The 14413-nt window shown below is 38.5% G+C and overlaps 1 protein-coding gene across 20 annotated transcripts in view; it reads left to right on the top strand.

The window, feature by feature from the left end:
• Positions 1-14413, top strand: part of ELAVL2 (ELAV like RNA binding protein 2) — a 142414-nt gene that overhangs the window by 1788 nt on the left and 126213 nt on the right. The window lies entirely within an intron of this gene.

The following is a 14413-nucleotide window of genomic DNA, read 5'->3' as shown; positions in this document are numbered from 1 at the left end:
AAGTAGCCAAGTCTTTTTGCAGCCATTTGTGACGGGCTGTGAACAAGCTTCGACCAACGCCCATTTTTTCATGGGGGAAGAAAGAGGAGAGGAATTCTTAAACTTTGCAGCTACAGTTTTCTTTTTTTCTTAGGTGCTGTGGGAACGGGCTTCAGTTTTCTCCTTGCCAATGGTTTCGTAAAAAAAAAAAAAAAAGGAAAAGATACGTTTGAAAATCCGTGTGTGTGTGCGCGCCCTGGTATGACTGAGTTGTAGCTGGTATCAAAAAAGACGCACTAGACGTGTGTGTGTGTGTGTGTGGGAAGGGTTGTCGCCCAGTGGTGGAACCCATACTTGATGTGTAAAAGGTCTAGGGTTGCCAGGTTCCTGGCCTGAGAGTGATCCTGTGTCTTTAGGAGAAGAGAAAGTCAGCCAAGTGTAGGTGGTGTTGCAACACTGTAATGAGAAAAACATGTGGACCCTTAAAAAGGTCACAGGTTCAATCCCTGCTGGGCTGGGGAAAGTTCCTGCTTAAAATCCTACAGAGTTTGCATTGAGCAGGGGGTTGGACTTGATGGCTTCATAGGCCCCTTCCAACTCTACTATTCTATGAGTTGCACCTAGTCAGGCTGAACAATACTGAGCTGGTTGGGCCAGTTGTCTAACTTTTGTACAAGGCAGCTTTCTCTGTACAGATAGAACTCTTGGTTTTTTCTTTAAAAAGTTTTTAGTATTGTAAGATGTTAATAAATAATTGTGAAACCAAATATTTCAGATTTCCCTAATGATGTATTTGCTAGCATATTGAACAAGATTGGAATTGGGGGTATGAGAAGGTTAAAACTAAGACTCATAGAGGAGGAAGTAGCTGGTGAGAAACAATACTCTGATGGTGATTATTATTTAGATTTGTTGCCTTCCCTTCATCCGAAGGAACTGGATGTGGATGCAGGCCTGTAAACTTTTTATAACAACTTTTTTGCTCCAGCAGCATTAGTCAGTATTGGCTACTGGCCGATTCAAAATGTTAAAGCAGGTTATTTAATGTATTTACATTTAGCGGCATTAAGGTTGCAGTTCTCTGTGCACTTGGAGATAAGCCCCATTGAATTCAGTGGGACTTAGTTCTGAGGAGTTGTGCTTAAAAATGCTTGTCTATCATCCCAGTACCTTTGTGCTTCCTGATCACAATATTGAAAGCCAAGAACAGGTTTATATCTTCCTGGATAGAATGCTGCCTGCTGATTTTTCCTTCTGTCAAATGATGTGGAGATTGTTCTTTTAGAACAAAAACCGAGAACACAGGGAAGAAGCTTCTGGGGGCCAAGAAGTCCATATGATGATTTCCCCCGGTGTGTCTGTATCTGCACACTGTTGTTTCTAGATATAAAAGTGTACTGTTCCTATGCACCATTTTGTTAAAATTACTTTGGAATCCGATTCAACTTTCAAGCCTAACTGAAGCTAGAAGGAATGTGTGTTGCTAAAGGCCACAAATGTAGTTGATGAGTCTTGATCCATCCTTTGGTTTTTTTTTTACTATAATTAGAAGTTTTGAGAGCCTAGGTCCCTCTAAGATTCTTTGGTTGGGGGAAGGGGCTCCCCAGATTACTTTGAAATGGACTGCCTTCAAGTTGATTCAGACTTATGGTGACCCTATAAATAGGGTTTTCATGGTAAGCGGTATTCAGAGGTGGTTTACCATTGCCTTCCTCTGAGGCTGAGAAGCAGTGACTGGCCCAAGGTTACCCAGTGAGCTTCATGGTTGTGTGGGGATTTGAACCCTGGTCTCCCAGGTTGTAGTCCAACACTCAAACCACTATGCCACGCTGGCTTTCTCGGATCACTGTAAATGAACCTAAATGTCATTCATTGTGATTGGAAGTTGAATTCAGATGTGGCAAATAAAAAGAAATAGACAAGGCTTGCTAGAGTCTTGATTTGGAGAAAAGATAATGTGAATGAACTTGCATATGAAACATAGTGTCTCGACAAGACTACAGTCAGATTATGTTAAATGAATTGACATAAAATTGGTGTTTGTCTCTTCCAAAGCTTGGTTGCATACTCCAGCTAAAGTTTTATTTAAGTTCAGTTGATCTGAACTAGCGTGCTTTGTTAGTATTGAAGAACAATCTTCCCCAACCTGATACAGATGCTTTGGACACCAAATTCCATCATTCCTGACCATTTCCCATGCGGATTCAGGCTTACATTTGTGCCATTGAAATCAATGGGAATTACATGCACTCAGCTTTTGTTAGATTGTGCCTTTGGCCAGGCTTATTATGCAATGCTTATTTGAAGCGGGAACCTTCCTTTATGCTAGGTAGCTGGTAAGAAATGGTAACCATAGATAGGTGTGTATATCACTTTTTTGTCCCATCTGTTCATCTCATGGCATGTAGCATACATCCATTACATTTCTAACACTTCAGTGAGCAGATCTCCATATTATTAGCCTTTCTCTAGTCCTTTAAATCAATAGTGGGGAACTATGGCCTCCACATGTGGGTGAACTACAACTCCCATTATCTATGATCATTGACCATGCTGGAGGAGGGTGATGAGAATTAGAGTCCAGCAATATCTGGTCGGCCACAGGTTATTGATTTCTGCTTTAAATCGCATATTCCACAAATTTTTGGCACAGGGGTGGCCCCCTAACAATTACAAAAGTATACAAATTAGGGTTTCATAATTTTGTAAAAATCCCCTGAAACTATTTTATGGTGGATAATGCTGTCTAATTAAAAGATCCTATAATGTCTTTTGTATCTCTGTGTGTGATTTTTAAAAGGTAGTGTGTTAGTGTATTCATAGTGAGTAGAGTTTACAACACTTAAGTCTCTAAAGCTCAGACTCAAAATAAACTGTAAAATGGACCTGTGTTACTTGTCACCTGTAAAACTGAATTCATCCTACCAGCCAATTCTTCTAGGAATTGTTGGTTACTGCTGGTTGCCTTTTGTAGGTGGCATCGTCAGGGTGGCAGGCCTCTTCTAAAAGTAGCTTACAGAATACTGTTTGGCTTTCAAGTACAGGAAGGAGCCTGTGGGCAGTAGGAAGTACCTTAAGAAGTACTCCATTCTGTGGTTAAAAGCAGCTTAAGCAGAACAACTGACATGCCTCATGAATGCCCATATAAAATTTCATTTTTAAGCTGAGCTAAGTTTCTTGATTAACCATAATATAAGAGAGAGCACAATGAATAATGTGTCAATTGCAAACCAAGAAAAATGGAATCTTTATTTTCTAATGGAACTGGAAAAATAGCTGAACAGCATCTTCTTTTGCCTATTAATTGATTGAAATAGAAGTGGTCACCATCCCCTTTAAATAGTACTTCACTGACTAAGGAGAAACTCAGAGCACTATCTGAAGTCCTAGAGCAGATTTGTTGTTAAACTCCTTGCTCTGGAGCATTAACCTAAATTAACAGTAGTCAGTAGTGTGTGGTCAAGGACTGGATTTAAGGTCATTAACTCAAAGCAACACACCAATAAGAAAAGGAAGTTTATTTAAAAGTAAAGAAAGGTACATATAAAAAAGAGAGCAGCATTATTTTCCTTTAAAGCCAATTACCCACAACTGGGCTGAGCAAGATATATTTACATAATACTGTGAGAGATTCAAAACAGACCAAAAGAAAATAACAAACCTTACCTATTCTTGCTAATACTCATTTCAAATTGAAAGCCTGGTTCCCAAAGGCTTACAAGTGTCTTCAGGCGATTCAAGTCGATCCTGACTTAGGGTTTTCATGGTAGGCGGTATTCAGAGGGAGTTTACCATTGCCTCCTTCTGAGGCTGAGAGGCAGTGACTTGCCCAAGGTCACCCAGTGAGCTTCATGGCTGTGTGGGGATTCAAACCCTGGTCTCTCAGGTCGTAGTCCAACACCTTAACCACTATACCACACTGGGTCTCTAGAAATGCAAATATTCTATTCAGCAAAAATGTGAATATTTGGATTATTTCTTTCAACTATTTTGGTTTCCACAACGGTTTAGTTTTAGCAAAACTGATCTCATAGATGTGCAACTCAATCCTATACATGTTTATTCAGAAGTTTTAAGTTCAAAGGAGTGTGAATAGGATTACAGCTTTAGTCACTAGTTAACAGTAGCCGTCAGCTGGTGATCTTATCAGTTCGGAATAAAATGTGATTAGACAGATCTGCTTAGTACTGAATATTGTGTTTATGTATAATGGTGTAGTAGTTAAGGTGCTGGACTACAACCTGGGAGACCAGGGTTCAAATCCCCACACAGCTATGAAGCTCCCTGGGTGACCTTGGGCCAGTCACTGCCTCTCAGCATCAGAGGACCGCAATGGTAAACCACCTCTGAATACAGTTTAGCATGAAAACCCTATTCATAGGGTCAGCATAAGTTGGGATTGACTTGAAGGCAGTCCATTTTCATAAGTGTGTGTGTATGTAATTATTCTGCAAGTGCCCTGTAAGCATGAGATTTCTATTGATTGGCAAAATGCATTTGGCCTTCGCTGCACTCTGTGTATTTGTACATCAACTTACCTAACAGCCATGATGTGATGCCCATGTGAGTTCTCATCTTTGCTAGATCAATCTAAAGCTTGTCCAAGGGAGGAAAATGTGTATAAAATTATTACCCTTCAGTTGTGTTAGTAAATATTTAAACAAAGATTGAGATGCATCTTTTTTTCAATTTGAAAAATAGTAAACTGACCCCTAGATCCAGTGTGTGCTGAAGGGCAGGTAAAATAGCTGAAAGAAAAGGCATTTGCTGGCATTTGCTTGTTGAGTAATCTAATTTCTAAAAAGGGAATGAATGAACTTCATTGGTGTTTCAGATGGAAGTCAACTTTTTATATTCCTGTTTTTAATATGTGTGTGGCAAATGAGACCAATTGTAAATAACCTTGAACACAGAAAAGAATTGTATTGTCATTTAATGTTTTGAAACACCAAGGCTTCATTTCTCATTCAAAAGCCTTCTGTAAATGCACTTGAACTGATAATTCCTTTCATAGTGATACTTCTCAATTGTAGTGCATTTTTGTTTTGTAAAATGCCTGGTCTTCTACTTGTGCTCTGTAAAAATTACTTTGTCTTCAGTGTAACCAGAGAGGGTGTTTTTTATGTGTGTGTAGTCTGTATTTTTTTTAAAAAAATCTGCACCAAGAAAAGCTCAGTTCTGAAACCTTTTTACATTATGCAAATTGAAGCAAACTTGATTTTCATTTTGGATAATTTTTCTATCTTGTGAAATTATTTTTTCTAGTCATGAGAATATATAGTAGAGCACTAAATCTCTGTCCCTAACTGGAAATTTTGTTCAACAATCCCTGTGGCTTTTGAGGCTTCAGCAAGTATTGCCCACACACTTACATATACCTTCACACTGATAAGGGCTTTTCAGTGGAGTGTAACAAATTATCAGGTGCTAAATGCTATGTCGAATTACACATTCTGTACATTTTACTCTTTGTGTTATACTCTGTGGATCTGGGGCAAGATATTTTCTCTGTAGTGAGGCATAGCTTCTGATATTTAGTCACCAGACAAATTCTGGGACTCTGTTTGGAATACGTAGTTTCCCTCATGAACGTCCACCACTACTTTTTGTGTAGCTCTAAAGAAGAGTATCTTAGTATTGGGTGTCATGGTATGCTTTTTTTATTTTGGTTTTTGGAATGGCTCCTAAAAGTGTGTGCCAAGCTGTCAGATCCAAGTCATGGTATCTTGTCTCCTTTTATGTTTTGTTTTGTTGTGAACTCAAAAAATTCATTGCAGTTCAGTATTGCAGCCATAGAGATAAAGGAATTGCTTGTGCACATTCTGTACCATTCATTATGATAAAATATAGCATGCATATAGGATAATACCCTGCTAGATTGGCTGCTAATTATTATTTTTTAAACTTTGCTGATCTCTCCTGGTGGGAGAAACTGCAGTTGACAGATGGTTTTGCTTGCATTGTAAGTATGTAATGGCTCTGTCTTGTTTCCCAGTTCATATTTTAATTTGCCCAAATGATTAAATTTTCTAAAGGTGAAGATTTCTAAAATCTTCTAAATTGTTCTCTAAGACAAAAGAAAAAAATGTTACTTAAAGGGATTTGTTTACTTCTAGTACTTGCCCTTCACACAAATAATGTTGAGCTTGATTTATTGTGGGTTTTTAACTTTGTGTAAAGTATTGTGGAATAAGAATCCAAAACTGAATTTTGAATTCAGTCCTTGTTCAAGGAAACAATATCTGAATTACAGTTACAGTACTTATTAGTTGGGATGTGTCTCTGTTCAAAGCAGAAGATACCTTTTTATATGAAAAATGTGATAGTTGCTCAAACAGGTATTTAAAACAATGGAAGATAGCAATAGTAAAACAACATACGAATATGGTGGATTGCAAGAGCTGGTTTTTTATCTCTTTCTGGAGAGAGAAATCTGGAAAATGCTGCCAGTATTTGCAGATCATCCTATGCTACTAACCCAGCAGGCATTGTTGTCAAATTGCAAGGACTCCAGCATCTAATGGATTACAACTGAAGCTCGGCTTCTGTAATATCTGCCAAATTATACAAATAGAAAGCAACTGCAACCTAGCTATTCTGCCTTGCTTGATACAAATAGTTTTAGCAAGTAATATTGAGATCGGGGCTGTAGGTCTAAGCAAACATGCTTGGGGAGGAAGCCCCATTGGACTTGGGGGGAGGATTGGTTCTCAGTAAACATGCCTATGTTTGTGAGGTGTTAAGCATTAAACATTTTGGAGGCTCCAAATGTGTTGCATTGTTTGTGTGTGCATGCGTGCATGGAGGAAATACTTGTATACACACCTGTGGAGCAACTGTCTTAAAACATCTTGCAATTGAGTACATAACATAGTTACAATCTGAGTTGATATAATCGAAAGAGATTACATCTGCTAGCATGTGCTCAGTTTGATTTAAAGGTCTTGTGTGATGGGTTATTAAAGTTGCCTGACTCATTATTTTAAAAAATGAATGTTTACTGGAATGCTAACGGGCATTCCAACCCTCAAAGTGTGCTGTCATTGGGTTAGTTCTCATTGATGGTGAATGCTTTTACAGCTTGCAGCCAAAATCTTTATGCCAGGAATGGGGAACCTGTGGCCTTCAGATGTTGCTGAACTTCAGCTCCTGACATTCCTGACTGTTGCCTGTGCTGGCTGGAGCGGAATGAAATAATATCTGGAAAGTCACAGGTTCCCCATCCCTACTTTATGGTAAGTCAGGGGTGGGGAATCTTTTTGGCTCCAGGGGCCAGATCTTTAGCTGTTACCACCCCGCAAGCAAACTTTGACAGGTGGGCAGGGCAATCCACCTGTCAGTCACACATCACATGATTAATAAGTGGTTGTCCCACCTATCCATCAAAATCTCTTGCACCTGCAAAGCTTTCCTGTACTGATTCTTTCAACATCCAATTATGAGGTTGAAAGGATCAGTATGAGGTGAGCTTTCCAAGCCTCCCTGCGTCCCTCCTTTCAAGCTCTGCAATCAGTCCAGCGATACTTTAAAAGACTGACAAAATTATTTTGGCATAAGTTTTTGTGGTGACAACAGTTCACTTCATCACACACATAAAGCATAATTGCAAATTGACAGGCATAGAGGGGAGGAAAGAGAGGAGTGGGATCAGAGAAAAATAAAATTTGAAAAGAATGCAGTGACTATAGTGTGGTTAAAAATCTGTAATCTCAATGCAAGAGTGATATCACTGTCTTTTTTACATTTTGTTATCCCCTGACTTTACTTCTCTCCATTTTTGGATTTTGCTTCATGTGTCTGAAGTAAACTCAGATCTACAAAAGGCATAATAAGTATGTTAATCTTTCAGATACAGCAAGGCTGTTCTTGCTGCAATGGACTGACATGGCTAACGTTCTGGAAATTATGTTAGAAGTATTTGTGTTGCACAGGACTCGTATTGAAGTAATTATGGCTTACAAATAGTTCCAGTGAAAAACATTTTAATTTATAACTTGGAATTCAGTTCGCTCATCCTGCAAACGTGCTTAAAATAGATTGATGAATGTTGCTTAGTACTATAAAAGTGTCAGATATCTTACAAATAAGCGTAAGTAAAAGACAGGTCCCTGTCCTAAGCAGTTTGCAGACCAATCATAGATGGGGGAAAATGGAAGATAAGAGGAAATGTCCGGCATTTGATACTTTCGTTTCTATGCTTTTCTAGTCAGTACACTGGTATTGCAATTCATAGTTTGTTTCTAACTGTGTTTACTTGGAAGTAAGTCCCACGAACTTTCATAGGAGTTACTTCCTAGTAAGAGTGCTTGGAATTTCATCCTCTATGGCTTAGTTACTAGCAACAAATTCTTAAGATCTATGCATAGTAGCTACTTGTGTCAGAATGGGCACCCCCCCCCAAAAAAAACTTGGGCAGTAGTGCATTTGCCTGGGATTATGGCAACCATCTAAATCTTTTGACTCTAAGCTATCTTCAGGTTTGGTCTGCAAGTACATTAACTCTTGTTCTGTTAAGAGTTTAGAATTAGACTTAGAATTTAAGTTACATAGATAGCTATAAGACATTCAGATGAATGTGTTCAAGAAAAACATGGTGTTAGATGTTTACATAATATGCTAACCATTTCAATGGGAAAAGGAGCACATGCCCCATAAAAGGCACCTTAATTTTTCCTTGCAGACTGATTGTGTGTTGAATTCTACTACTTTGTAGAACACCAAGATGTGCTAATGGTATCAACTCAGTTCAACACGTTACCTGGCAGAAGGTTTTTAGGTGAACAAATCTTAGACCTAAAAAGTCATGAGGCCCTGAATTTGCTGCTAAGAATTTGTGGATTCTAAATATTTTATTGTATTTATATATTTACTAGCTTCTGTTGTGGTTCCAAGGCAGTCACCCATCCAGGCTAGGAGCAGAGCCAAACTTGCTTAGCTTCAGCAGGGTGGTGGTCTTATACCATAGCCTGGTAACTAATAATGTGTAATTTTATATATAATAATAAATATATAACAAAATCCAGTTGGATTGATGACTTATTGAGTAAGGAAAGCTTTTATATTATATAAAATTGTGGTAATTTTAGAAATGGCTAGGTGTACATAGTGGTGCTACCTCTTGTAGGAAGTACATTTGTGGTGGGCTACCAAACTGAAACATCAAGATTGGTGCTGAACTGCAGGTGTTTGGCTTTTTAAAGATTGACTTTTTTCTCTTTCACCTACCTAGGTGGCTCATTACTCCATGGCTGTCTCCTCTCCACTTGATATACGATGTGGAGCATTGTAAAAGTGTTAAAAGCATTTTAACACTGAGCCTGTAAAAAAAATGTAATTGGTGTTAACTCTAAATTTCCTAGTAAAGCAGTATGGCAAAATCTCACACAGTAATTATGTGTTTCTGTAAGGTGATATTGGTGGACTTGAATGTGCAGATACCGGTTAAAACATCAGCAGTGAAATGCTTGTCTTACAAGCAGGTGTCTTGGCCGAATTTTCAACAAGGCAGTTCATAATGAGGTTTCCATTAGTTTACCTAATTGAAAGTTCATCTCTTTAAGACTGGTAGGATTTGGCTGTAGTAAATATGGCTAAAGTCAGGCTATTGGGGGTCTAAAGCAACTGGGTTTTAAAATTAGTATCATGCATGTGATATGGATGACTATTTCATTGTATTTTACACAATTTATGAACGACAGTTGCACTAGCACATGCTTAGATAGTAGCTGCCTTTTATGTATCCGTTGTTCCAAATATGTAGACCTTAGGATTCATGAAAAAAACTTGAAGCAGAGGTTTTTTAAAATGCTGTCTTGACTTATGCAGATAACAAAACGCGCACTGTGGCTCAGCTGAGTCTCTGAAATAGATTTAGCACTTTGTGAATTTAACGACATTGTGAGCTCATGATGCTTGTAGTCAGTAGAGGTTGCATAACCTCAGACTCTTGAACTTCCTCATTTTTAAATATGTGATTTGTAAAGCAGAACATTATGGATAGTAGGATAAAATTAAACAGTCCAGTCTGTAATATGCTTCAGGCATTAACTATTGCTCTGGTATTATAAACATTTTGCTGACTTCACCACCACAACAGAACATGCATAAAGCTTTTTATAGGCATAGCGATGGGACATTCCTGAAAATTTGAAGCCATGGGAGGAACCCAGGTCTTTTTACATTGAATTCCTTGGAAAACTTACGTAATACTTTTTATCAAACCTCTATTTTACTGCATTAACAACATAAAACATGTAATATAACTTAGAATATAAAGTTATATTCAATATGTTTATGAAATTTAAAATTTAAATGCCTTGGTTTGTACAAGCAAATTGTGAATATACCCAACTGTGGCCCACTTCTTCTGTGGGTTTTGCTTAGAACTTGCTTCCAAGTCTATAGCATGGTGTCTGTCACAGTTCCTTAAGGAGAGGAGGAACCCTCAAGGAGCCCGGTCACAGTAAGAGCAGAAACAGAATATTTCTTCTAGTATCTCCATAGTAGATCAGAAGAAGGCGAGCAGCAATTCACAAGCAATACAAAGGCCCTGCATGACCATTCCCTAATGCTAGATTGTCTTGCATTAAAAGATTAGTTTATATAAAAGCATTTTATACATTTTAAACAAGAAAAAAATCATAGGAACTTTTTCAGTGTTCCCAATATTTCCAATTTTTCTTCTGGAAAAATTGACAAAGTCTTGGGGGGGAAAGGGGAAATGCCCCCCTCATCCCCCAAGGTCTTCATATCATTATATAGGCAGCACCTATTTCGTAATATAGTTTGTTATGTGCCTTCAAGTCGGTTTTGATTTGTATCGACGCTTAGCATCTGTTATAAACCACGTGGTCAGTTCTTGTTAAGTTCAGGTCTGTGGCTTCCTTTATGGAATCAATCCATCTCTTGTTTGGCCTTCTTTTTCTACTCCTTTCTGTTTTTCCCAGCATTATTGTATTTTCTAGTGAATCATGTCTTCTCATTATGTGTCCACAGTATGATAACCTCAGTTTCATCATTTTAGCTTCTAGTGATAGTTTTCATTTAATTTGTTCTAACACCCAATTATTTGTCTTTTTCGCAGTCCTCCAATACCACTTTTCAAATGAGTTGATTTTTCTCTTACCCACTTCTTTCACGGTCCAACTTTCACACCCATACATAGAGATCGGGAGTACCATGGTCTGAACGATCCTGACTTTAGTGTTCAGTGATACATCTTTGCATTTGAGGGCCTTTTCGAGTTCTCTCATAGCTGCTCTCCCCAGTCCTAGCCTTCTTCTAATTTCTTGACTATTGTCTCCATTTTGGTTAATGACTGTGCGAAGGTATTCAGTGTCGTAATTGTCAACTTTAAAGTTGCATAAATCTTCTGTTATTACTTTAGTCTTCTTGATGTTCAGCTGTAGTTCTGCTTTCCTCTTTAACTTTCATCAGCATTCATTTCAAATCATTACTGGTTTCTGTTAGTAGTATGGTATTGTCTGCATATCTTTAATTATTGATATTTCTTCCTCCAGTTTTCTCACCTTCTTCATCTTGATCCAATCCTGCTTTCCATATATGTTCTGCATATAGATTAAACAAATAGGATGATAAAATATACCCCTATCTCTTACCCTTTCCGATGGTGAACCAATTGGTTTCTCCATATTCTGTCCTTATAGTATCCTCTAATAGCTGTGGTCTGACCATCTTACATCCATGTATTTGGGATAGAGTCATTGAACACAGAGTCTGTCTTCTAAGTATTGGATTGGGCTCGTGTTTCATAACAGCATTAATGCTGCTTTGCCTCTAAAATGTTCATTTTAGTGCTATATTTAATCACTTATTTAATCATTCTTCACAAGAAGCTCCATGTATTTCTAAAATTATGAAATAAAATCCTCTTACTGTTTTAAAAACATGAATTATATTCTGCAATTGATTGGGGCTCCCAGTTAAGAAACTGATTGGGTCCACATCTGCTTCAGAAAGGCTTCATCAGCTGGAGCTTCCAAATAAAATAATCATTCCAAATAAAACCATTCCAAATAAAATCCTCCTGAATTCCTATAGGAATTCTCACCGAAACCATGTAGGGTAGGATGAAGTAATATTCTAGTTCTGGCAGTTAAACATCCTCCTTTGATTGAGATGAGTTTTTCTAGAAGCCAAATGGCCTAAAACTAGTGCGTTTTGCAGGTCTACAGAGTTAAGTGGTCTTTCTCCTAAAGTAAGCATCCAAAATAATTTATCATGTGCAAGCAGACTTCAAGTGTTCTCTCTGACCTCAGATCACTTATGAATAAACTGTGTAGGGTTGCATCCAATGAGGTTGCTCCATTTGCAACCTTCCAGAGCAGGTGGGGGTGGGGAGGGAAGGGAGGGAAATCTCTGTTGCACATGTGGAACTCTTTGTGTGAATGAGATGACCTTGTTGAATACAACCTATACTGTTGCACTTAATACAGATGCTTCTTGGACCCCACTTCTTTTTTTGCATTGTGGAGGAAAATAGCTCTTTCTTGCACAAGAAGTGGGGGGTGAGGGTAAAAATTGGAACAAGAAGTACTAGCAATGCAAGGCTCCTACCTATGTGTGCGATTCCCTCTCTCAATAAAAGAAAAATTGTGGGGAGAGGAGGAACACTCCTTCAACATAATTTTATAGATCTGTGAAGTCCCATCTAAAAATGGCACTTAAAAATAAAGTTTTATTAGCCACATATGAATGAAGAGGCAGACTGGTGAACATTATTGAGGGCTAGTAATTTTTACAAATTTGCTAGGGATAACAAGACAGGAGTAAATGCACATTTGATAACCTTTGTAATGTGCTATTCCTCATTATCCAGCCATAAGGTAAGAATAAAGTAAGCTGAAGAGTAAAAGAGCTAAAGACAGACAAAGCTTAAAGTACAACTATATATATGACTACCCAGAAGTGAGCCCCACTGATGTCAATGGGACTTACTCTCAGGTATGCAATTGCAGTTTAAGACTTAATTTGTCATGTTGTAATTGGATTAGGGGTAATAATGACACCAAGTGACTGAAATGCAAAGCAAAGGGTAGTCTGTAGGGAAAAGATCGTGTGCCATGAAAGTGCTCTCTGTGCTGACCTGAGTTATGCACAAAATATTTTTAAATCTTATTTTAAAGGGTTACATTTGTAGTTGGGAAGTGTGGTGTAAATAAGTGCAGCTTGAATCATCTCTGATCTGGGGACAACATCTCCTTGCATGAGGCAAGTTAATCTTTGCAAGCCTGAATTCTGCTTTCTGGCATGTGCTGTTGCTGCCCCAAAGTTCTAATATCTGCTGATGTGGTTGGTGGCATGCCTTCACACTTCACTCAATATAAGTATAGAATGAGATGCTGAAGAAAGCAGTTTTTTTAAGTGATAGCTGACAATAGGTCTTGTGCTTTAGTTTGCAGTAGGTAATAGAAGTAGGCAGCACTGCATAGATAAATTACTTTGCAGTTTGCACTCTTTAGATGCAAATACTTACCTTGATTAGCCTACTTGTTTCTTTCTCTTTGCCTCCCCCCACTCGAGTTTCCACTACTTCCATTCTTTCTTCCACACCAGAAACATTGGACTCCATCGTACTGCTACATTTCTTTACTTTAGAACACCCACAGCAATATTTAAATATTAAATGACCCAGCAAAGGTGTTTCAGTTGTATTTATTGGATATATTTCATCTGACTTCCCCCGAGCCTTCCCAGTGTCTAATAATAGTTTGCTGAAATACTTGAAGAAGGGCAAGTTCTAAACTTCTTACAGCTTTTCCGAGTAGTTACAGGTATATTATGAAGGGGATTAGCATTTCTTTTTGGCATGCGCAAGCTTGACCATCTAGTATGCAGATACTCTATACTTATCATTCGATAAAGGTGAGCTCTGTTCACATTGGCTCAGAAAGAGCCAAGCTGCCCCCTCCCAAAAAATTGGAGAAACAGCTCTGCTAGTTTCTGAGCCATCCAAATTCATTAACACCTGAACTACATTCTTCCATCTTGAAACTCCCATGTCTCTTCCCTTCAAATCTAACCCAGAGGAGCTGTCCTGGCTCCTTACTTGCTGGTGTGGCTAGTGGCAGCAAGCAGCTGAAAGGTGGTAGGTAGAGAGGCTATAGCTCTGAAAATTGCTGGTGGTCACTGTGCCCCCCTCTCCCAAGAAGCCTTTTGCTCCAAGGTGGTTTTCTGGGGAGCTGAGCAAGTATAAAGGTAGATGCACCGGAAAATCTTCTGGGATTAAAATCCAAGCCAGCCTGAGAATTGGAAGCCCAAGCAGAAGAAAAATCGAGGAGCTTGTGATGCTCTTCTCTTCTTTGAGATAAGTTTATGAGCCCTTGTAGCTCTTACCTGGGCCCAAGCTTCCAAGCTTGACCAGATTCACTGGCATCTTTGCTTATAACAGATGGACTGTTTAGGAATAGGTTAG

This window comes from Rhineura floridana, chromosome 1, assembly GCF_030035675.1.
Source record: "Rhineura floridana isolate rRhiFlo1 chromosome 1, rRhiFlo1.hap2, whole genome shotgun sequence".
Taxonomy (NCBI): Eukaryota; Metazoa; Chordata; class Lepidosauria; order Squamata; family Rhineuridae; genus Rhineura; species Rhineura floridana.
Note: the sequence above shows the minus strand (reverse complement) of the source record. Positions and strands in the feature narration are given on the sequence as shown.